Raw genomic sequence first — 25,567 nt, 5'->3', positions numbered from 1 at the left:
AACTGAATAAGCACCTCTCTTTAACAATTCTGTATATGTAGACACACTCACAGCAATCATGAGTAAACATATTTAGCATAGATTTTTATTTAAGGAAGTACCAAGCCATTTAACCTAGAAATAACCACTAAAGTTTGCAATTTAGTTAATATTAAAGCTCAATTATAAAGCCAATGATGCTTGAAGCATCTCATATGCAGGAACAACCTCTAGTTTTCATTTATTGTGTTAAGTGATGTAGTCTAATACAAAAAAAGCAGTTAAACCGAACTAACTGAATAACACAAACTAAGAAAAAGCTGGAAAAAAAATAAAACCAAACAAGTTTAATACACATACACATTAAACAGTAAGTACTTTTGTCTCTCAATCCAAGACTTTGTCAGACTGAATAATGCAATGCAAACCTTCACTTAAAGAAAGTCACATGACATAAAACAATTGATAACTTAATTAATTCTTTAACCTCTTCCTTCTCAGAAAGGCAACAAAATCCTCATGGTTGTTCAAACCTGGTAGAAAACATGCATTTAGTCTCAGTTGCCTTGCCTCAAATATTCAGATCATCCAAGTTCATCTTCAGCATTAAACATTCTGTTGTACACTTTCACATCATCCAAAACTAAAAACTTGAAATCTACTTTACAATCACTAAATGTATAATGCTTGCCCAGTGCATTTTTCTCATCCCCTACTGACACTGCATGTCTATGCTCATACATTCTCTTATAGAATTCTCTAGTAGTACGCTCCACATAAAAGAATTTACATGCAAGCATACCACCAAATATACCACCACAAATTTAAATTTACATGTGTAACATCCCTTAATGGAAGTGTTATAACTGTTAATACAAATTTTGTTGGCACCAGTGACTAAATAATTGCATAGATTGCAGTTAAAATATTTAAACATTCCTCATTTTACACACTGGATAGAAGGATGTTTTAACTTTGCTTGAAAACCATATATAAAACTTTTTCCTTTCTTTTGCACAAAAACAGGACTGTCTCCAATCACTTTTGAAATCTCAGGGCAACTTTTTTAAAGTTTCAAATTGTTAGAAATAATGTTCTTGATAGCTCTGTCATCTAAACTATTACTGGCATGTATATAAGTTCTGTAATCGATTGTTTTAAGCTTTGGGGGCACTGTTTCAGTAGAATACCTTAAATTACATATCTCAGAAAACTTTTCTGAGACTAATTTTTCAGGATACCCTTTACTGATGAACTTCTTGCATAATCTGGCACCTTCCTCTAAGAAATCATCTTTAAGAAGTTGAAAATATATTACAATTACAAAATAATTAATATGTCATGTCTTTCAGTTTTTTACTGTTTTTGTCTTTAACTGATCATCCATTTTTAATTGCATTCCTCTTCAAAGAAGATGTCCATTTCTTCAATTTTTTTTTTCTAACAGTTTATTCCTCGGTATATACTCCATGGCATCTTCGAAGGCCATAATTTTTAATTTTTTTCTGGAAACAAAAGCTGAAATGTAATGCTGTTTTTCTTTAAGTTTTTTGCAAGAGGTATACAGGCTTTTCCCTTTGTCCTAACTGAAAATTAATAATTATTGTCAAATCTAATAATGTTTTATTTTACTTTGATTCAGTAGCTTGCCATGCACTTTTTAAACTAAGTCTTTGTCTTGACTGGATAAAAAATTTTACTGTCACTGACATTGGTGAAGGAGGGTTTTTCATTAATGAAATATTAGAAAGTGATCTATGTGCCCTCTCAATTCTGAAGGAAAGTGCTTCAGGCAAGTTCAATGCCTGATGCAGCCAGGTGTTTAGAAACTGGGTCATGTTGTCAACTTCTTCCTTTTCAGGAATACCATAGATTCATATATTGTTCCTTCTGGATCTGTTTTCTATGCCCCCTTTGTTCCCAGAATAAAGTATTTTGTTTCAAAACAAATTCCGTGTTATTCTCACTCTCAGTCATTCTTCCATCTAGGTCATTTGTTGTTACTTCAATAGATGAGATTTGTAAAGATTGTTGTTGAAGAGCTTCACTCAGTACTTCTACCTGATTCTTACACTCATCATTGATGATATCAGTTTTACTTACTAGTTTGTCTATCTTCAGAGAAAGTTCATTAATGCTGCTGTGTATTAACAGTATATCTGTCTTCATTATAGAATCCTGTATTTGGGGTTTGGAATAGTTCATTCTTTAGCAATTAGAACCTTTTAGTATTTTTCTTCACAGGAAAAGATGGTGTAAGTAATTTTCAAACTGATATTTCTTGTGAACCTTTTTGTAGAATTTGTTTAGCTATATATCCATCCTATTTTGAAAGATTTTCTTTCATTTTAATATAAAATTCCTGTCGTAGATATTACAAAAGAAGCAGAGTAAAAATTCAGTCCTGTTATCTCAAAATCTTGGCCATCTTTGAGCTACCCTCTGATTGAAATGACTCAGCTTTGTCATTGAAACTATTTAATTACTCAACCTCATACCAATCACATGAAAAACATTAAAATTAGTTCAGTATTCATATCTCTTACAATAACAGTATCATAATTCAAAATGAATATGATGCTTTCTCTTGAATTACCTTTTTAATTCTACTGGTCCTTAGCCTCCAAGAACACGCAAAGAACAGTATACCTTATGTATGTAGTATCTTAGTGGTAACAATCCCTGTAATTTTTTGCCATAGGACTCTTCATGGAATTATCCCTCACATCCATTTTCTGACCCAGTAATCTCAAATGTAACTTCAGTATATGTTACAGCTATATCACCTATGGGAATTGCAAGACTATTTCATAGCAAAAACCACAATGACTACATTGCAATCAGAACAGTTATTCAAAAGTATTTGTCATATTTATTTTGATCTCACATTAATTAAAGGCATTGTCTGAAAGAGGAATATCTATTACATGGAGATGTTCCCTTCTCTAAAAACATCACAGCAGTTTTCAGTCTGGAAGAGTTCATATAAGGCACATTTGTAGAATTTTTGCATAAAACTTTAAATCTGTCTGGGATTATTCTCTGTTATACCAATAATATCTTCAGAGTGTCTTTGTTGGACTTGCCTGGACTGTCACTCTTGCTGTGATTTCATGCTACCTTTGCTCCTGTTCCACATAAGCTCCCAGATATTCTGAGCTTCTTTCCTTCAGCAATAATTCATGCTTTTCTCCATTACTAAACTCAAAATTACTAGTTAGTTTTTCCAGTCTTCGTCTTTCTACCTCTTTTGAAGAGGGACATTCTGAAACCATATCTTCCCATCTTTGGCCTAAAGTAGTTATTGATTATTATATTTCAACTCTCAGTCCTTTAAAAGTCTAGGAAAAAAATCCCATTAAATTTCTTTTCATTTTTACTATTAGCTATTTAATGTCATTTTTAGGATTCTTTCTCCTGTGAAAGGGTTGGGAACAGTTATCTTTATTAGACACGTTACTAAATCTCTTTAATAAACATACATTCTAAATGTATTTGTGGTGTTATTTGTACTTAGGGGGTGGCTGGTTTAAGTACTGAAAAAAGTATAAATTTAACAGTTCTATATTTACTAAGCCATTGTATGCTCTTTTGCAGTCATTTAATTTAATTATATTATCTTAACCATCATCTTCTCCATTCTCTTTTATATCTGCAAATGTTTTCTATCACTTTTTAACTGATTAATTTTACTTTCACCCATATGTGCATTTGTTTTACCAACTACTTTTAGTACTGTCTTCTGTCTTTTTTGTGTTCCTTCAAATATTCAAAGCACAGTTAATCATAACTGTTTAGTGTCAGTTAATTTGAGAAGTATATAACTGATTTTTTTCAATTTGCAAATTTGTTTTCCACAAAGGTACATTTCTTCAATGCTGTCAATTCTGCAGTATATTCATTTTCATATTTACACCATTTATATTTGAATACTAGTAATTTTGATGTACTGATCAATTTTGTTAAAGTCCACACTATTCAAGTTCAAAACATTTAGTCCCATGTAGAATTCTACAGAAAAGCTGATTATGATAAAGTTATTTGGTGATCAAACATTCCCCAAATTCTGACCACTTCAGGATCTGGAATCTCTTCTCCATCTTCATTTGAGAATACCAGGCTTACACCTTTAAGAGTAAGTCTGTGTTTATTTCTGGCTGTAAGGAAGGATCATATTAATGTCAGAAATATCAAGCTCCACTGGAAATATGACTTCCTTTTTGTTGCCTTGTCTTTAGTAATCTGTTCTTTTTTCCATTGAAGTTGATTTTAGTATACAGTCCTGTGAAGATTATGTCATTTGACATTTTTTTCAACCCAGTGGCCTAAACCAAAGCCCTGAGGTTCCTCACTATTAGAATTCTTTTCAGAAGAAAGCATTGTTAGTTTTTACATATTTTAGATATAAGAGGAAGAGATCTTTAAAGAATTAATTTTAACAACTAAATGGTTAATTTAAGTTTTTTTATAAAGGAAAATTTCAACATCAGGTTTTTAAAGAAATAGTCAAATGAATACAAATAATATAGTTCCACAAATATCTTCTTCTAATGTCTAGTTTAAAAAGACATTAACCAAATCTCAATAATATTTCAGAATTTAACTATAAAAATAGACAGCTTCCAAAGTACAACTTTATCGGTAGAATTGCTATAAAGCCTGTTTAATGAACAACAACAAAAAAAAAAAAAACTTGGCATAGCATAATTGACATAGATTTGTGTCAGAAGGAAGAACAGTACCAAACATTTTTTTCTAATTAAAGTCAGCACCTACTTGAAAAAAAAAACAAGAAGACAAAGACAGAATATCTAATTTAAGTATCTCTAGTATTCTTAAGTGAATGGGCAGTGACAGCATGATATCCTTTTAATCACGTTGATTAAAAATAATAAAACATCTTGTATTTGTTCATTATTTATTTGCTTGTGTATGTATATATATGTATGTAAGCATTTATTTTTTTACCACTGTAGCGTAGTGATCAAGAATAACCATTTGCAGAAATTGTCTCAGTTACAAGAAAAAAAACAGTCACAAACATTAAAAGAAAAAATAATCTGATAAATAATATTCACATGCAGATTGGTTGGAAATATACCAATTACAATATCTGAAAATGTAGGTACAGCACATATATTGTAGTAGAATATAACTAGATACTTATTTAAGTGGAAGTGTTGATGTTGAAAGGTTTCTAGTGTGAAGTTGAGAAATAAAAGAGTTAGTGGAAAGTCAGAACTGTTACAGTGCAGAAGTAGAGAGGAAATCAGGTGATATGACCTTTCTAGAGGTTTATATGTGAACCGCACCATAAAATGTACATGCAAATAAGCTAAACAGAGGTTATTTATGCTAAGGAAAAGTGAAGGCATCTTGAAAATCATGCCTACTTATAACAAAATCAGAAACTACCTAAAGATAAGGTTAAGTACATATGAAGCGCTACGGGAAGGTCATAGGCTTGGTTTGACTTTGTATGCATTCGGATATTGTGGCTGGATGCAGCTATGAGCAGATATGTTTGAAAGACTTAAGACAAGCAGCAGACTGCACATGATTTATTATTAATAATATTTCAAAAAATGAAGAGGTTTAAAATGTTATATATCAGAGTATCCTTATGTGGATACCCTGATGATTTGTTTAAAGAATGGAAAGGAAATATTGAAAAGGGAGAGACATAACAGAGAGGGAGATGCCTCATGAACACATCATGAACACATTAAGAGGTCTGTGCTGGAGAAGGTGAGAGAGGAGGCAAACTATATTGTTGGCAGGAGATAGACCCCCCCATCATTTCACATTTTTTGTATGAGAGTAGTGTGGGTAGGAATTAGGAAAGAGGCTGTAGGAGATGGGATAAGATTAGGAGGGGTGATGATAAATGGTGCCCAGAAAGAGTCACCAGTCCAGAAAGCCTCAGATGTTTCTGCCAACAGATGGTTTTGCAGTGGAAGACCTCACTGTTGAGAGGGAAGGAACCTGTGATGACACAATGTTATGTGCCATCTGGGGCAGTCTTCTACCACCTAAAGAGATTCCTCAACAGGCTGAAGCTGCCTGTCCATGAACTGTTCCACTATATCCTCAATGAAGTCCTGAAGCCCCAGTAAACTGAGGTGTGCCAGGCTGCTACATGCCAGTGTGTCAACACAACCAATGCCACTGCCCCAACCCTGTGAAGATGTCTCTAGATGGGCAGAGTGTGAATGGTGCCTATCTTGTAAAGTATGTGGCTGGACTGCTCCTGAGGAATTTGGATCTGTAGAAAAATTAACATAAATGTGAGAGAAAATAAAGAAGGGCAAAATAATTTATAATTAAAATATGAAAAAAGAGTGAAAAAGGGAGGAGAGAGACAAAACAGAAAATAGAATAGATTCGTGCATAATGTTACACAACATTCAGTTTCCTACTTTAAGATAATTTTATTTTTTGTAAATCTTTATCAAGTAAAACAGCATGCATGGGAAGTGGGTATGAATACATGGGAAGACTGCTATGGGAATTGATTATGTGCACTTAGGAAGACTGAGAATACTGCTATAAATTTTGGGGGGATTTACATTTTACTCTCTACTATGCTAACATAAAAAGCCATATTTGTGCCTAATATGTATTTGTTTTCAATATTGTACTGAAACCACCCTTTATAAATACTTACATGTAATATTAGTTAAAGGCTGAATAAAAAAAGTCTTTCAGCTTTTCCTGGTTAGGGGTCGCCACAGTAGATCACTGGTCCACTCTTGATTAGCAGTGGATTTTTATGGTGTCGAGTTGCCAACCTGGTGCCCAATCTTCACAGAAGGCACACACACTCATGCACTTACCTGCATGTCTCTAAAGTTCACTTGACCACATGGAGGACATGCAGACTCCACACAGAAGGTACTCCAGCCAAAAATTGTACCAGAGAACCTCTTGCTGTGAGGTGACAATACTAACCGCTGCACTGAATACTGCACTTACATACTGAAATATGTTTTACATTTGGTTGCAGTAATGTAATAAAATCACTGTAGGCCTTCAGTTACCATCCTTTATAAATACTTGCTCATTTACATTAATGAAATCAGTTAAAGACACAGTAATAAATTCACTACCTTATTCATGCTTCCCATCTGCTTCAACAAGTCTTGTCATTCTCCTATTCTGCTGGTTCCTATTATACTGGATCTTGTCATCGGCTAGAAAGAGAAGACATAAGACAATTTTGTACCTGTATTTCTCCTTTTTTCCCTTAACATTACTGATATAACTACTACTATTATGCAGGGCATTTTATTCTCTGCTGTACTTGCTTAGTATGTGTTTGTTTAAATTTGTATTAATATGGGAAGGCGCCAAGAAGTTATTTAGACTGCAGGTTAGAGATTGCTTTCCCTATCAGGGATTTATATCAGAGTATAGGCAGAGAGGAAGAAATGGGGGGGGGGGGGTCCCAAATGAAAGATCATCACTGGTAGAGGTTTTAGTAGAATCTAGAATAGAAGTTGCTGTTACAAAAGGAATAATTAGTAGAGCATATAAAATATTGCATGATAACTATAAGAATCACTCAGAGAAGGTTAGAAAGGATTGGGAAGAGAGACTGGATAAGCAATTCACAAAGAAACAATGAGGGATATATGTATGTCTCCCAAATATGTAACAAAATCTAAAAAAAGTAGGATTTTTGCTTGGAAATGTTTACATAGATACATAGATATTTTATACCCCAACAGAATTTTTTCTCAGGTAGACAGCAAATGTTGGAGGTAGGACAGGGAAGAAATAGACAATTGGAAACATATTTTCTAGGATTGCAATAAGTTGGTGGACTTTAAGGATTCCCTGCAGGATGCACTCTTAGAGATGCTGGGTGGGCAGATTGGTGTGACAAGGGAGATGATTTTTCTGAGCTGTGATACAGAATTGGAACGTCCTAGACATGGCCTTGCTGTCTCTAATTATGGTGGCTGCCAAAAAAGCAATTACTAGAAAATGGAAATAAAAATCTAAACCAGCTATGTTAGAAGTAGTAAATATGGTAACAGACATAAAAAACTGGAACTGACGTCTTTAGAAAAAAGGCAGGAGCAAACTAAATAGTAAAAAATGGGAATTGTGGGAACAATGCATACAGAGGAGGAATGAAGCTTAAAACAACGTAAGACTTAAATGAGCTATGTAATGTTTGACTGAAAATGATTCAGTAGATTATAAGTAATGTATAATGTTTGCAACTGGGAGTGTGTCAGTATGGTTTGTGATGTAAAATGCTTGCACCTAGAATTGTGTCTGTGTGGTTTGTTTTCATTTATATAAATGTATGATTGCTTATGTCGTAAGTGATGGTTTAATAAAGATGTTTCTTCTTTAAAAAAAAGGGGCAGGAATTGAATAATTTACATACTGTTGCTTAGGTTATATGATATATAGCAATATATGCGAAGCATAATGTTTGTTAATTTTAACTTGTTTATACAGTTTGACTACTTTTATATCAATGTAAATGTGTCTATGTCACAAGTGATAATTCAATAAAGGTGTTTAAAAAAATCTGAATTATCATACTGTTCAATCTTCTCTTTAATGAAAGTTACAAACAAATTGTTACACTTTTATATGTGTGCACATTTTGGTAAAGTGTTTTGTCTGGAATTTTTCCATAGTCTACATTCTACTTTAAAACGTTATGGCTTGCATGTTAACTATCTATGAATTATGTTTAGACAGAAGCTGTACACACATACAAAAATGTAGCATTTCAAAAAGTATACTCATGCAGCTGTGTATCTGTAATTTACACACATATCTATATACTTACATTTGTATTTATACAGACAATTATGTTATTACATAAAAACTCCATATATTTATTTACAAATGCATTTCTATGTACATAGATGTTTATGCTTTCTTTTGTATTACTATAATAACATCGACAATATGGATTTGTAGAAACATTTCTTCTAGCAAATACATTAAATTCCACAACATTCTTATAGTTTATTTTTACCTTTACTATGACCATAAAAGTCTGACTTTCTCGCCACTACCTGGTCAAGCCCTGTACAGACAGCTGGTTGGACCTATACTTCTGTAGGTCATCATATCTGTGATGGTCCTGCTGACTGGAGTGGGTGATCCCTGTCAGGGATGACATGAGCTCACCTAACTCATGACAGATATCTATATTCTTCTCCATACACGTGCATGAATCTTATTCAGGTATGACCCACTCAGAAGGTAGACCATAATCTTGGTACTCTTATCTGACCAGATCAGATTGCAGCCTCATGCCTTTACAGGTGCTGCCATCAGTCAGAGTGCCAGAACCAAAATGAAGAAAGCATGAGCAGGGTTTAAAACCCCTCCCTCTAAGGTGGACATCACCTTAACCAAACTCAGTTAACCAGAAGGGGTATTAGACCAGGTACTGTTATTATTGCCAAGTTTGGTTTTACCCAAAAAGCTTTGTCACCTACATGTGTTTTAAGGAATGCATTCACATTTCAATTATATGCTGGATAAAAGTCATTATGCAATCATCATTCTTTTATTACTTACAATTGTTACTGCTGCTGTGCATTGCCTTAACTACCTTTTGTAGTATGACACCTGAATGTCATTTTTATATGACTAATGAAACATAACAATGTCTGTCTGCCTGGGATGACATGCTGGACAAGCCACGCTGCTTCACAAGGGACGGCTTGCACCTGTCACCCCTGGGCTTCCGGATATTGGCAAAGGCTCTTGCCACCCCCATAGTGCCTTTTTTAGGCAAGGCTCAAATTCTAAACCTACCACCCTAGAACAGAAAAAAGGAAAAAAACTAAGGGTAATGCTGCTCAATGCCAGAAGTCTCAACCTCAAGATGCACTTTTCGAGGCCCTTCTCAGTATGGAGAACATCGATGTCTGTGCTGTGACTGAAACCTGGTTCAAGGCTCCTGAGAGCACCCCAGCACTAACAGGTTTCACCTCATATCATGCGTTCCGGCCCCAAAATCTGGACAACACCAAGAAAGGAGGGTGGGTGTCCCTATTCATAAAGGACACCCACATCTCAAGGTTGGTGGCAACGCACGATGCATCGGAGACCATCCAGGTGCAATTAACCATAGGCAAGACTGCTCTGCAATTTGTAGCATGTTACAGGCCACCCTCTCAAACTCAGGAACCTCACATGGCCTTCCTGAAAACATTGGAGGGGATAAATGTATCTCCAAACACCATCATACTAGTTGACTTCAACTACCCTAATATAGACTGGGAACACTACTCAAGCCCGAACACTCTAACCCAAAGATTCCTGGAGTTCATAAACTCAAATGCCATGGAACAACTAGTCACCATCCCCACAAGAGGAGAAAACATACTTGATCTCATCATCACGAACATGGGATCAAAATGTTCAACACCGGAAGTATACCCCTCACTGGTGAGATCAGATCATAAACTAATCTCGCTGGAGGTCCTCATCCCGCCCCACCTGAAACAAAAAGACCACAGTGAAAAACTTCTCAAAAGCCAATTTCACACTTCTAAAAACTAGTGTGGTCTCCTTTAAGGCCCCTGAGCCAGTGGTAAACATTACTCAAACCGCTGAATCACTTACAAATGCCTTCTACCAGCACCTACAGGACTGCATGGATCAGGCAATCCCAAACAAAACTAAGACTCTCTGTACCAAAGGCAAGCGTCCAGTCTGGTGGACCCCAGCCATAAACAAGCTCTACAACAAAAGGAGAAAGCTACTACAAGATAGAGCAAAATCCTTGAAAGGTAAGACACCTTTGATCATTATAAGTAAAAAACTAAGAGCTCTCATAAAATCATCCAAGGCAAATTTTGAGAGAAACATCGCCAAGGACTCTAAAGACAATCATAAGGCCTTCTTTAGCTATGTTAGAAACCTAAGAGGAAACTCCCAGATATGCTCAGAATTAGTTCAAAATGATGTGAAAATTACTGAACCTACACACATTGCCAACATACTGGCTGACAGGTTCAGTGCAAACTTCTCCCCTCCCCAAAAGGAGAGATATCTATTCCAGAGGATTGTAGCCCCCAAACATCTCCAATGCCCAGGTGAGAACTGCCCTCACTAAGGCAAAAACACAGCATCCATGGGACGGATGGTGTCCCCGGCTGTGTGCTTCACGAACTCAATGAGGAATTAAACCCACAGTTAGGACAGCTGTTTAATCTTAGCCTCACCTCAGGATACGTGCCCAAGGAGTGGCGCGGCGACTGTGGTCCTACTTCATAAGGGCGGTGCCTCCACAGACCCTGGAAATTACCGCCCCATTAGCTTGACAAGCCTTATCTGCAAAGCCATGGAGAGGATCATAATGGAACTCATAAATAAAGACATAGGGAACTTGCAGACTTTGGATCCAACCCAGTTTGGCTTTGTCAAAGGCAGATCCTGCCTCTTAAACTTGGTTGACTTTTGAGACAGTCACCAAGGCCATTGATGAGGGAAAGGCAGTCCATACAGCCTACCTTGACCTGGCAAAGGCCTTCGACACAATACCCCACTCAGGTATCATCGAAAAACTCATCATCTTGAATGTAAACCCATACATCACAAGATGGGTTGCAAACTGGCTAAGTGACAGAACCCACAGGGTCAGAGTTGCTGGAGCCATGTCAGACTCAAAGCCTGTCACAAGTGGTGTCCCACAGGGCTCAGTCCTGGGTCCACTCTTGTTCGGCATCTACTTTTCTGAAGTACAAGCAAACACAGGAGGGTTATGGCTGACAAAGTTTGCAGATGACTGCAAACTGGGCGCCATAGTCGAAAACACATCTGACACAGATATCCTCCAGAAGGGCCTCACAGAAATGGATAACTGGTGCCAGAGCCATGGCCTGAAGTTAAACACCAAAAATTGCATAGTCATACCCTTCGGAAAAACAAGGTTACCCCTAGCTACCATATAGGTGGCAATCCACTGAGCACAGAAAAAGTCATCAGGGATCTGGGGACCCAGGTTGACAGTAGCCTTCGTTTGACACTCATGTTGCTAAAGTAGTTAGGAAAACCTTCTATATCGCCCACCTGATCATGAACGGATTCACATCTAGATCAAGGGAGGTCATCGTCCCCTGTACTCATCACTCATTAGACCTATGATTGAGTACAATGCCCGTTCGAATCTATCTGACCAGACACCTGCTGCAGCTTGAAAGGCCCCAAAAGTTCCTCACCAAAGGGATAAAGGGTCTCAAAAATATGTGTTATGCTGCCCGACTGAAAGAACTCCAGCTCTATTCAGTCTCATACCGCTTGCTCAGAGGTGACCTGTGCCTGACATATAAGGCCATGTCAAACCCAGATTTGATGAATATGCTTCACCTCAAAAATCTAGATCCCTCAGAACCACAAGGGCGGAGACTTAAACCTTGACACGGTTCTAAATAGAGCGTGCTGGAGGGACAGATTCATCACCCAGAGACTCCCTATTCTGTGGAACAAAATCCCGGTACATGTGAGGCAGAGCACCTCTCTGGCCTTGTTCAAGAGGAATCTTGACCAATGGATGGGAGATTGCAGATATACCCCAGGGATTACTTCAGTGTCACTGCTTGACAGAGGCACAGCAAAATGATAGGCATAGTTTTTATTCAAACTAAAGGGGTGGCGAAAGCCACATAACTATGGGCTAGGCTTATAAATGCCCTTGGGCAGATAGCCTAGTATGAACCTATGAACCTATGAACCTATGAACCTATAACAACAGTATTAATGTTATCTTTTTTTGGGAGGATGCTTTTTGCAGAAATATATATTCAAATGTGTAAGTATCAACTTTCACTAAATGTTGAGGTGATAAGGTGTGCCATATAATGTTAAATGAGCAAAAATTACACTTCATTGTTGTGAAAACTCACATGCATATGACTCCATTTTGTTTTTTCTGAACATATTTAGCTTTGAGCATAACTGAGGTTATTTGAAAATTCACACTGTGTGCTGCAGACTGCTGACAACTGCTGCAGATTCTATAGCTTTCCATAGTGTGTTCACATGAACCTGAAGCCCTGTTTATGAGCCACCGAGAATTGCTGATGTGGATAAGTGACTGGACACATTTCTGCATTAAATGTGTCTAATTTACATATAAAATGCTTAAATGGAACTGAATATATATGAAAAAGTTTAACCCTGCCACATTAACTTGCAATTACTCCAGTTAGAATAAACAGTCCGACCACCACTGGAGGATAAAATAAGCACAAAATACATAATATTTATTAAATATAGATGGTGGTAAGTGCTTTCACTACACTACTCAGACCATTGAAGATAATAATATTTTCAGCATTTAAATTAAATCAATCATTCAATCAGGAAGTCATTGTCCAATCAAAATTAAGCACTACTACACACCCCTCAATAAAAGCCAATCATATCCAAAATAAAAACACATCCTTTTAAATATAAAAAAAAAAAATCATAACACTCTCACACTGAAACGTAACAAACAAATTAAAAAATATACACAATATATCTAAGATAATAAACACATAAATCTATAAACATACTACTAATGAAATAAACTATGTGCTTTTAGTATGGTTTTATAGACACTTTACCACTGAATCCTGGGTAAGTGTCTGCTTGCATAGATACTATTCACCTTAGCTCAGCACATTCAGTCGTATTTTTTAAATCCCCTCCTCTCAGGTGTACATTCATAACCTCTATCACAGCAAACTTGAATACATGAATGGAACCATTGGACATAACATGCTTAGCCAATGCACTACATTCATCTGACTAGTAGTTTATTTCATTAGTAGAATCTTTATAGGTTTATGTGTTTATCTTAGATAATTTATGTGAGAGTGCTACTGTGTTTTTTATATTTAAAAGGGTGTGTTTTTATTTTGGATATGATGTGTCGTAGGGTCATTGACATGATTTCATTGACCAGGAGGAGAGGAGCTGCAGTGGCCTATGAACTGATAGCTACTCGGGGGGCCTGCTACAAAGCCACCACTGACACCAAATGAAGAGTTGCTGTCCACAGTCAGGAATACAGAGAGCTTAGTGGAAAGTACACAACAGCATGTGATTGATTTAGTGCTGCTGTTTCAGCGAAGACAAGTATGTCCCAGGAGGAGCTTCCAGGTAGGCTTACCTATCTCAGTTGTTAAATACTTCCTGTATAGTAAAATACTGACAGCAATACTTAAGTTCTTTCTTAACATATTTTTTGAGGATAGTTATAGAGTCATACAGATAATAGCACAATCTGGTTAACTGCACATTGGCTTGGGGTGGGCGTGTCATCCAAGCTTTTGTTAAATCGTAAGAATGCTGAAACCAACACAGTGTAATCACCTTCGGTCCCACCAATAAGCGTATACAGCTCAATAGTCGAGCAAAATGCTGGATAAACCTCAATAATCCACGAGTAGCTGGATAAACTCACAATTTATTAATGGACATCACGACACTACACCATAAGCGACAGCAAACACATAAGCCAAATCCTGGTGAGCGAAAAGTCTCACGCAAAATATCAACACATACAATTACTGTGCACAACGTAAAAATAAAAAAACATGACAGTTTAGCGCTTTCAACCAAAACAAATGGTCTTCTTCAGAACTAAAAATGAATACATAGTATGACTCAATTTATAAATGTTTTGGCGCCAAAGAACTGTTTAAAATTTAAAGATACACTGCAATTTAAATAGAGATTGAGACCACAGTTGCCGTGACGCCACTCCTTGGGCACGTATCCTGTGGTAAGGCTGAGATTAAACAGCTGCCTTATGTGCGGGTTTAATTCCTCATTTAGCTCGTAGCTACACACGGCGGGACACCATCCGGTCCCATTGATGCTGTGTTTTAGCTTTTAGAGAGAGCAGCTTTCCTCTCATTTGGGATGTCCAGGAGGCTACACTGGGCTGGGATAGTTATCTCTCCTTTAGGGGAGAGGGGTGAAGTTTGCACTGAACCTGTCTGACAGTATGTTGGCAATGTCTGTGGGTTCAGTGATTTTGTATCATTTTGGACTAATTCTGAGCATATCTGGGAGTTTCCACACAGGTTCCTAACATAGCTGAAAAAGGCCTTATGATTGTCCTTTGAATCCATGGCAATTTTCTCTCAAAATTGGCCTTAGTTGATTTTATGAGTGCTCGATTTTTTTTACTAATAATGATCAGGGTGACTTCCTTTTATGGATTTTGTTCTATCATGTAATAGCTTTCTCCTCTTATTGTAAAGTTTGTTAATGGCTGGGGTCCACCAGACTGGACGCTTGCCCTTTGTGGAAAGAGTCTTGGTTTTATTTGGGATTGCCTGATCCATGCAGTCCTGGAGGTGTTCATAGAAGGCATTTGTAAGGGCTTCAGCTTGGGTTGTGGTTTCCACTGGCTCAGGGGCCTTGAAGGATACCACACACCAGTCTTGAGTAGTGTGAAGTTTGCTTTAGAGAAGTTCTTCACTATGGTCTTTTTGTTTTGGGTGGGCGGATGTGGATTTCCAGTGAGATTAGTTTATGATCAGATCCTCACCAATGAGGGATATACTTCCGTGTGGAGCATTTTGTCCCCATGTTTGTGACAATGAGATCTAGTATATTTTCTCCTCTCGTGGGAACAGTGACTAGTTGTTCCATGGCATTTGAATTTATGAACTCCAGGAACCGTTGGGCTAGAAAGTTAGGGCTTGAGTAATGTTCCCAGTCTATATTCGGGTAGTTGAAGTCACCCAATATGATGGTGTTTGGAGATACATTTATACCCTCCAGTGTCTTCAGGAAGGCTGTGTGGGGTTCCTGAGTTTGAGAGGGTGGCCTGTAGCATGCTACAATTTGTAGAGCAGTTTTGCCTATGGTTAGTTGCACCTGGATGGTTTCGAAGCCGTGCATTGCAGCCAACCTGGAGGTGTGGGTATCCTTTATGAACATGGATACACCCCTCCTTGTGGTGGTGGTCCGGGTTTTGGGGCCGGAACGCATGATATGAGGTAAAACCTATAGTGCCGGGTGCTCTGGAGCCTTTGAACCAGGTTTCAGTTACAGCACAGACATCGATGTTCTCCATACTGAGAAGGGCCTCCGAGTGTGCATTTTGAGATTTAGACTTCTGGCATTGAGCAGCATTACCCTCAGTTTCTTCCCATTTTTGTTTTCTAGGGTGGTAGGTTTAGAATTTGAGCCTTGCCTAAAAAGGCACTATGGGGTGGCAAGAGCCTTAGCCAATATCCGGAATCCCAGGGTGACAGGTGCAAGCCCCTTTCTGCAAGCAGCGTGGCTGTCAAGCATGTCATCCCAGGCAGACAGATACTGGATCCCTTTGAATGACACCAGACATTAAGCCAATTGTTAAAGCTGATCATCTTGTCTCTATATTGTGGCATCATTCTTGGTGAAGGAAGGATACTGCTCAGGGTTAGGTCATACCTGCCTGGGCTACATAATCAGAGAGCTCCTCTATGTCTCTTTTCATGTAGTCCAGGAGTACGATCTCAGGTCGCTCACACCAGCATGGACAATGACTGTGTCATATTTGTACTTGCCGTGAGTGACCAGTGCTTGTGTTATGTGGTGGATTCTAGCCCGATAGGCAGCTTACTGTGACCCTCTCCTTGTTCAGCCTGGTGAGTGGGACGCCAGTGTGTCTGACTATGGAGTCACCTATGACAAGTATGTTTGGTGTTGTATTTGGCAGGGCTGTGACTGCTTTGCACACTGCTTTTGTGGTTTATGTGTTGCTTGTGGGGTGTCTTGAGGTAGCAGTTGTTTGGGTGTCTGCTTTGGGAGGCCTCTGCTGTTTAGGTAAATTTTACTCAGAGCCTCAGTATGTCTTTGTGTGTTTATGTGTTTGATTCAGTGGAGTGGTAGCATTATGTGAGGCTGGTTTTGTGGTGTGTGTAGTTGCCTTCTCCTCCTGTCTGGTCTTGCCAGTCCTGAGTTGAGAGAGCTCAGCCTCCAGTTTGGCTAAATAGCTGCATCTCTCGAAGTATTTGTGTTATGTGGGAGGAGGAGAGGGTTGTCTGTGTACATGAGGCAGTTATAACATTGCCTCAAGATTCCCAGATTCACCAGCTGGACCGGAGAGGAGATTGACAACTGACCTTTGGACATGCTAGAATAATATTGGGAAATCCTTAATTGAAAACAAGGGCCAGTGGGGAGTGAGGGTGTAGTGCTTTAATTTTTAGTGCTGACTTATATAATTGCTTTAGTGAGCAAGTGCCAGGTAACTTGAGTGCATTGTGTTACAAGTAACTAAATGCAAAATGACAAACAGTAACTTTCTTTCAAGTGAAACAAGGAAATAAGTACAGTAAACAATGCAGATATCACTAGTGATCCACAGAAGCTTGAGAAGTTGCGTATTAGGTGGAATTAGCTTCCAGGGAAATAACAAGCAAACAAACAACAAGCATATAAACAAAGCTAGATTCAGCAGGCCTGGATCTAGTCTATGCTAGAGCAAACAAGGTGTACCAATTTCAGTAAGATACAGTTCAAATATTCAGGCACTATAAACCTTTAACCAGAAATTCCCAGCTCAGAAGGGCAGAGTCCAGCCTCTTCTCCCACAAGAGTGCAGACCACGAACATTCTTAATGTAAAATAACTGGCCTGAATCCCAAGTGCCTAAACCAGAACTAATACACTTGGACACTGGGCCCTCAATCAGCAGTTCCCAACTTAGAAGGATGAAAGCTACCTGTCCTGCCACCACAGTGCTTGCCACAAACCTTCCTAATGTAAAACAACTGGTCTGAAGCCCAAGTGCTTAATCCAAAAGACTTGAATGATAGCTACACTTTAATCAAGTTACAACCAAGCAGTAATAAATACCATTGAATACTTTAGAGAATGTCTGGATTAGTGCTCAAGTTACACAAACAAAGCTAGATCCAGCAGGCCCGAATCCAGTCTATGCCACAGCAAACAAGGCACCAACTTCAGTAAGAAACAGTTCAGATATGCATGCACTATAAGCCTTTAACCAGAAATTCCCAGCTCAGAAGGGCAGAGTCCAGCCTCTCCTCCCACAAGAGTGCAGACCACGAACCCTCTTAATGTAAAATAACTGGCTTGAAAGCCCAAGTGCTTAAACCAGAATTAATACACTTTTAGAATAACAGACACTGAGCCCTCAATCAGCAGTTCTCAACCTAGAAGGATGTAAGCTACCTGTTCTGCCACAACAGTGCAGACCACAAAACCCTCTCAGTGCAAAACAACTAACTGGTCCAAGCCCAAGTGTTTAAACCAAAGGCTTAGAATGAGTTACACCAAGCAGTAATAAATACAATTGAGTATTTTAAGATGATGCAAAAGTAAAAGAAGTAGGTAGAAACACAAGTACAGTAAAAGCAGATTAATTTTTTTTTTTTTTTCTGAACAGGTGCTGAGAGAGAAGAAACAGATTTGAGTAATTTTTTTTTTTTTAGATGCTTTTTTCTGAACACAGTAGGAGTGCCTGAAATCAGAAACAGATTTGAGTGCTGAAACTAGATGGGCCCAAACTGGCTGGAGTTTCAATGCCACTAAGATTAAAAAAAACAAGCTAGAAGGCTTCCCTCAAACACAGAAGGGCTTGGGGCTCAGAATAACTTCAGTTAAATATTCTATACCACTTAACAAGTTTAAATCAAAATAAGCTTAATTTTTTTCTATTTCCAGATGCTCTCTTTGTACACAGTTGAATATAACCAAGTTCTAGCTGGCTGGAGGTTTTAAATCAGAATATGATCTCACTGCACTCAGTTAAGTGAAACAAATGAGATGGGCCCAGAGGCAGGCTGAGGCGGGCAGTTTCAATGCCACTAAGATTAACACCAAAAAAAAACAGTTGGGAGTAACTGAAGAGCAGAATAACTTCAGTTAAATATTCCTTCAACACTCCTTCATACACAGTTTAAATCAAATTAAATACTGTATTTTTTTTAAAAAGTGCAGATAAAGGTACTTAAATTCTCTTATACGTCCAGTTGAATATAACCAAGTTCTTAGCTGGCCAAGCTGAGGTTTTAAAGCAGGAATTATTTCACATGCACCAGTTAAATATGCAAGGACAGGAAATCAAAGAATGTGGCTACCCCACACCTGTAATTACTAGCAAATAACAAAATTCAGCCAACACTAGCTTCAGTTCAAGTTACTGAAGAGCAGAATAACTTCAGTTAAATATTCCTTCAACACTCCATACACAGTTTAAATCAAATTAACAAAAAATTTTTAAAAAAAAGTGCAGATAAAGGTATAGAATTCTCTTACGTCCAGTTGAATATAGCACCAAGAAGCTGGGCCAAGCTGAGGTTTTCAGCAGGAATTATTTCCCCTGCACCAGTTAAGTATGCAAGGACAGAAATCAAAGAATGTAAACACCCCACACCTGTAATTACTAGCAACAACATTCATTCAGCACTAGCTGGCTTCAGTTCAAGTTGCAAGCAGAATAACTTCAGTTAAATATTCCTTCAACCTCCCTTCATACAGTTTTAAAATCAAATTAAATACTGTATTTTAAATAAAAAGTGCAGATAAAGGTACTTAAATTCTCTTATCGTCCAGTTGAATATAACCAAATTCTTAGCTGGCCAAGCTGAGGTTTAAAGCAGGAATTATTTCACAATGCACCAGTTGAATATGCAAGGAGAGGAAATCAAAGAATGTGGCTACCCCATACCTGTAATTACTAGCAAATAACAAAATTCAGCCAACACTAGCTTCAGTTCAAGTTACTGAAGGGCAGAATAACTTCAGTTAAATATTCCTTCAACACTCCTTCATACACAGTTTAAATCAAATTAAATACTGTATTTTTTTTTAAAAAAGTGCAGATAAAGGTACTTAAATTCTCTTATACGTCCAGTTGAATATAACCAAGTTCTTAGCTGGCCAAGCTGAGGTTTTAAAGCAGGAATTATTTCACATGCACCAGTTAAATATGCAAGGACAGGAAATCAAAGAATGTGGCTACCCCACACCTGTAATTACTAGCAAATAACAACATTCAGCCAACACTAGCTTCAGTTCAAGTTACTGAAGAGCAGAATAACTTCAGTTAAATATTCCTTCAACACTCCTTCATACACAGTTTAAATCAAATTAAATACTGTATTTTTTTTAAAAAAAGTGCAGATAAAGGTACTTAAATTCTCTTATACGTCCAGTTGAATATAACCAAGTTCTTAGCTGGCCAAAGCTGACGTTTTAAAAGCAGGAATTATTTCACATGCACCAGTTAAATATGCAAGGACAGAAAATCAAAGAATGTGGCTACCCCACACCTGTAATTACTAGCAAATAACAAAATTCAGCCAACACTAGCTTCAGTTCAAGTTACTGAAGAGCAGAATAACTTCAGTTAAATATTCCTTCAACACTCCTTCATACACAGTTTAAATCAAATTAAATACTGTATTTTTTTAAAAAAAAAGTGCAGATAAAGGTACTTAAATTCTCTTATACGTCCAGTTGAATATAACCAAGTTCTTTGCTGGCCAAGCTGAGGTTTTAAAGCAGGAATTATTTCACATGCACCAGTTAAATATGCAAGGACAGGAAATCAAAGAATGTGGCTACCCCACCTGTAATTACTAGCAAATAACAAAATTCAGCCAACACTAGCTTCAGTTCAAGTTACTGAAGAGCAGAATAACTTCAGTTAAATATTCCTTCAACACTCCTTCATACACAGTTTAAATCAAATTAAATACTGTATTTTTTTTTTTTAAAAAAGTGCAGATAAAGGTACTTAAATTCTCTTATACGTCCAGTTGAATATAACCAAGTTCTTAGCTGGCCAAGCTGAGGTTTTAAAGCAGGAATTATTTCACATGCACCAGTTAAATATGCAAGGACAGGAAATCAAAGAATGTGGCTAGCCCCACACCTGTAATTACTAGCAAATCACAACATTCAGCCAACACTAGCTTCAGTTCAAGTTACTGAAGAGCAGAATAATTTCAGTTAAATATTCCTTCAACACTCCTTCATACACAGTTTAAATCAAATTAAATACTGTATTTTTTTTTTTAAAAAGTGCAGATAAAGGTACTTAAATTCTCTTATACGTCCAGTTGAATATAACCAAGTTCTTAGCTGGCCAAGCTGAGGTTTTAAAGCAGGAATTATTTCACATGCACCAGTTAAATATGCAAGGACAGGAAATCAAAGAATGTGGCTACCCTCACACCTGTAATTACTAGCAAATAACAAAATTCAGCCAGCACTAGCTTCAGTTCAAGTTACTGAAGAGCAAAATAACTTCAGTTAAATATTCCTTCAACACTCCTTCATACACAGTTTAAATCAAATTAAATACTGTATTGTTTTTAAAAAAAGTGCAGATAAAGGTACTTAAATTCTCTTATACGTCCAGTTGAATATAACCAAGTTCTTTGCTGGCCAAGCTGAGGTTTTAAAGCAGGAATTATTTCACATGCACCAGTTAAATATGCAAGGACAGGAAATCAAAGAATGTGGCTACCCCCACACCTGTAATTACTAGCAAATAACAAAATTCAGCCAACACTAGCTTCAGTTCAAGTTAGTGAAGAGCAGAATAACTTCAGTTAAATATTCCTTCAACACTCCTTCATACACAGTTTAAATCAAATTAAATACTGTATTTTTTTTTTAAAAAGTGCAGATAAAGGTACTTAAATTCTCTTATACGTCCAGTTGAATATAACCAAGTTCTTAGCTGGCCAAGCTGAGGTTTTAAAGCAGGAATTATTTCACATGCACCAGTTAAATATGCAAGGACAGGAAATCAAAGAATGTGGCTACCCCACACCTGTAATTACTAGCAAATAACAAAATTCAGCCAACACTAGCTTCAGTTCAAGTTACTGAAGAGCAGAATAACTTCAGTTAAATATTCCTTCAACACTCCTTCATACACAGTTTAAATCAAATTAAATACTGTATTTTTTTAAAAAACAAGTGCAGAAAAGGTATTTAAATTCTCTTATCGTCCAGTTGAATATAACCAAGTTCTTAGCTGGCCAAGCTGAGGTTTTAAAGCAGGAATTATTTCACATGCACCAGTTAAATATGCAAGGACAGGAAATCAAAGAATGTGGCTACCCCCACACCTGTAATTACTAGCAAATAACAAAATTCAGCCAACACTAGCTTCAGTTCAAGTTACTGAAGAGCAGAATAACTTCAGTTAAATATTCCTTCAACACTCCTTCATACACAGTTTAAATCAAATTAAATACTGTATTCTTTTTTTAAAAAAGTGCAGATAAAGGTACTTAAATTCTCTTATACGTCCAGTTGAATATAACCAAGTTCTTAGCTGACCAAGTTGAGGTTTTAAACAGGAATTATTTCACAAGCACCAGTTAAATATGCAAGGACAGGAAATCAAAGAATGTGGCTACCCCCACACCTGTAATTACTAGCAAATAACAAAATTCAGCCAACACTAGCTTCAGTTCACGTTACTGAAGAGTAGAATAACTTCAGTTAAATATTCCTTCAACACTCCTTCATACACAGTTTAAATCAAATTAAATACTGTATTTTTTTAAAAAAGTGCAGATAAAGGTACTTAAATTCTCTTATACGTCCAGTTGAAGATAACCAAGTTCTTAGCTGGCCAAGCTGAGGTTTTAAAGCAGGAATTATTTCACATGCACCAGTTAAATATGCAAGGACAGGAAATCAAAGAATGTGGCTACCCCCACACCTGTAATTACTAGCAAATAACAAAATTCAGCCAACACTAGCTTCAGTTCAAGTTACTGAAGAGCAGAATAACTTCAGTTAACTATTCCTTTAACACTCCTTCATACACAGTTTAAATCAAATTAAATACTGTATTTTTTTAAAAAAAAGTGCAGATAAAGGTACTTAAATTCTCTTACCATATAGTTGAATATAACCAAGTTCTTAGCTGGCCAAGCTGAGGTTTTAAAGCAGGAATTATTTCACATACACCAGTTAAATATGCAAGGACAGGAAATCAAAAATGTGGCTACCCCACACCTGTAATTACTAGCAAATAACAAAATTCAGCCAACACTAGCTTCAGTTCAATGCCTAAGCAAGATATAATAACAGTTAAATATTCCTTCAACACTTCTTCATACACAGTTTAAATCAAATGAAATACTGTATTCTTTTTAAAAAAAAGTGCAGATAAAGGTACTTAAATTCTCTTATATGTCCAGTTGAATATAACCAAGTTCTTAGCTTGGCCAAGCTGAGGTTGATGATGGAGTCCTTCCTTTTGTTTAACTTCTTCCAGGACCATCCTCCATAGGAACCATAGCATCATTTGCACATGGCAAACCAAACATTTTTATGTCAGAACTGATGAGCAGTTCAAAGAAATATTTGCTGCATCTCCAAGATGCTAATGTAAATAACAAAAATGTTAATCTGTTTTAAAAGGTGAGTGGGTATGTGCCCATTACTATGGAGGTAATTGAAGCCTTTGAGAAGGCATGTATTAATGATATTTATTCCCTGTATAACAACAGGACTCACACTAAATGTTTTGTTAACATGGATACTGATGAAAGGAAAGCACTTGAGGCCCTTTGTAGGAATAAAACCATTTGTTTTAGGCCAGCTGACAAGGGGGACCATTGGTGGTTATGGACTACATCTTTTATAGGGATGTTATATTTGATATGTTGAACAACGAGGAAGTGTATGAAAGGATATAACAAATACAAGTTGAAAATTACATCTGTAGAATACGTAATGATTTATTTGAATGTATGCAGTGCAGTCAAATTACTATGGATCTGCATAATTACTTCCTTGTGAATGACCCTATCATCCCAGTAATACAGGGACCACCCAGGATACATAAGCATCCACACAATCTGACAATCCACCCATGAGACCCACTGTGGCTGGGCAAGGATGGTGCACAGAGCCACTATCGATATATGTAGAATGCTTTTTGAAAGCTGTACTAGCTAGGAATAAATCCATCCTTCATCATCATCATCTTCTTTCGGCTGTTCCTGTGAGGGGTCACCACAGTGGATCATCTGTTTCCATTTCTTCCTGTCCTCTGCATCATGCTCTTTCACACCAACCACCTGCATGTCCTCTCTCACCACATCCATAAACCTTACCTTAGGCCTTCCTCTTTTCCTCTTACCTGGCAGCTCCATCCTTAGCATCCTTTTCCCAATATACCCAGCATTCCTCCTCAGCACATGTCCAAACCAACGCAATCTCGTCTCTTTTGCTTTGTCTCCAAACTGTCCAACCTGAGCTGACCCTCTAATATACTGATTCCTAATCCTGTCCATCCTAGTCACACCCAGTGCAAATCTTAACATCTTTAACTCTGCCACATCCAGCTCTGACTCCTGCCTTTTCGTCAATGCTACCGTCTCCAACCCATATAACATAGCTGGTCTCACTACCCTCTTGTAGACCTTCCCTTTCACTCTTACTGGTACCTGTCTGTCACAAATCACTCGTGACACTCTTCTTCACCCATTCCACCCTGCCTGTACTCTCTTCTTCACCTCTCTTCCACACTCACCATTACTCTGAACTGTTGATCCCAAGTACTTAAACTCATTCACCTTTACCAACTCTACTCCCTGCATCCTCACCATTCCTCTACCCTCCCTCTCATTTACACATATATTCTGTTTTAGCCCTGCTGACCTTCATTCCTCTCCTCTATAAAGCATATCTCCACCTCTCCAGGGTCTCCACAACCTGGTCCCTACTCTCACTACATATCACAATGTCATCTGCAAACATCATAGTCCATGGGGCCTCCTGTCTAATCTCATCTGTCAACCTGTCCATCACCACTGCAAATAAGAAAGGGCTCAGAGCTGATCCTTGATATAATCCCACCTTCACCTTAAATGTGTCTGTCACTCCCACCGCAGTCCTCACCAATGTCACACTACCCTTGTACATATCCTATACAACTCTTACATACTTCTCTGCCACTCCCGACTTCCTCATACAATACCGCAACTCCTCTCAATGCACCCTGCCATATGCTTTCTCTAAGTCCACAAAGACACAATGCAACTCCTTCTGACCTTCTCTATATTTCTCCAACAACACTCTCAGAGCAAATATTGCATCTGTAGTGCTTTTTCCTGGCATGAAACCATACTGCTGATCACTAATCATCACCTCCCTTCTTAACCTAGCTTCCACTACTCTTTCCCATAACTTCAAGCTGTGACTGATCAATTGTATCCCTCTGTAGTTACTGCAGCTCTGCACATCACCCTTATTCTTAAAGATAGGTACCAAAACACTTTTTCTCCACTCCTCAGGCATCCTCTGACTTTCCAAAATGTCATTAAACAATCTGGCTAAAAATTCCACTGCCATTTCTCCTAAGCACCTCCATGCTTCCACTGGTATGTCATCTGGGCCAACAGCCTTTCCATACTTCATCCTCTTCATAGCTGTCCTTACTTCCTCCTTGCTAATCTGCTTCATGTCCTGATTCACTATCCCCACATCATCCAACCTTCTCTCTCTCTCATTCTCTTCATTCATCAGCCCTTCAAAGTACTCTTTCCATCTACTAAACACACTCTCCTCACTTGTGAGTACGTTTCCCTTGCTGTCCTTTATCACC

Source organism: Protopterus annectens, chromosome 1.part0 (genome assembly GCF_019279795.1).
Source record: "Protopterus annectens isolate FY-2018-M chromosome 1.part0, PAN1.0, whole genome shotgun sequence".
Classification (NCBI taxonomy): domain Eukaryota; kingdom Metazoa; phylum Chordata; order Ceratodontiformes; family Protopteridae; genus Protopterus; species Protopterus annectens.
The sequence above is the reverse complement of the archived record's forward strand: the minus strand, read 5'-3'. Positions refer to the sequence as shown.